Here is a 929-nt window from a genome sequence, read left to right as displayed (position 1 = left end):
TGATTCCCCTCCAAATATGTTTTTAATTAATGAACAACATTGTGAGATTGTAGATGCTTGAAGTTACTATCAATGAGATTATCCTATAATTGAGTTACTGAAGGAAAATACTTTTATATTTCAGTCTGATGATGCTGTCATGTGTCTAACCATCTACAGTTACCTTTAAGGCAATGTCTATTATGTTTTGTGCATAAGTCATTAGCAAATGAGATTTTTGGGAAAGAGTGCAGTAGTGGGTTTGACACTGCTCTCATGTTTAGGTGCTCTCTGTGCATAAGTATGCATACTAATAAGGCAAGTTATATTTTAAACTTGTACAATGTGCACTATTTCATGCTGTATGCAGACAGGATTTAAAAGGAATGCAATGGTGCAAGTGTAGTTGGATGCATAAAAAGAGACTGGCTCTGAAGTATTTTGCATAAGTAAAATAGAGGAACATGTGCGTCTGCATACAATTTACACTTGAGTGTGTCAGTTTGAGTCACCAAAATAGAGACAGACTTTCTTATAATTAGATTATTTAAATGACTCTCCCTTGCTGGAAAATGCAAATTGTCATATTTAAATGTGCATATTTCTTTTTACCACAAATCTTGATCTGGCTAGCACATACATTCATTTTGAAGCAAGTGAACCACTGTGAAACTAAATAAAATAACACTTTATTTACTGCTTTATTCTTACTGCTCTTTAATGGCTCTAATCACAAAGTGTCATGTCTATCCCCCAGCAAAAGATAAATAGCATTCATTTAGTAATTTATGAATTAGATGCATCACATGTGTGAGATATATTAATATCTGATTATCTTTATATGTGCTCCTTTCTCTGATTGGCTATATGTAGAAGATGGTCCTCTGGAACGGAATATGCAACTTTTAGTCTTTTGAGGCCTCAAGGACTGACAGCAGTTGGTGATTATT

Source organism: Scomber japonicus, chromosome 8 (assembly GCF_027409825.1).
Source record: "Scomber japonicus isolate fScoJap1 chromosome 8, fScoJap1.pri, whole genome shotgun sequence".
NCBI lineage: Eukaryota > Metazoa > Chordata > Actinopteri > Scombriformes > Scombridae > Scomber > Scomber japonicus.
Note: the sequence above shows the minus strand (reverse complement) of the source record.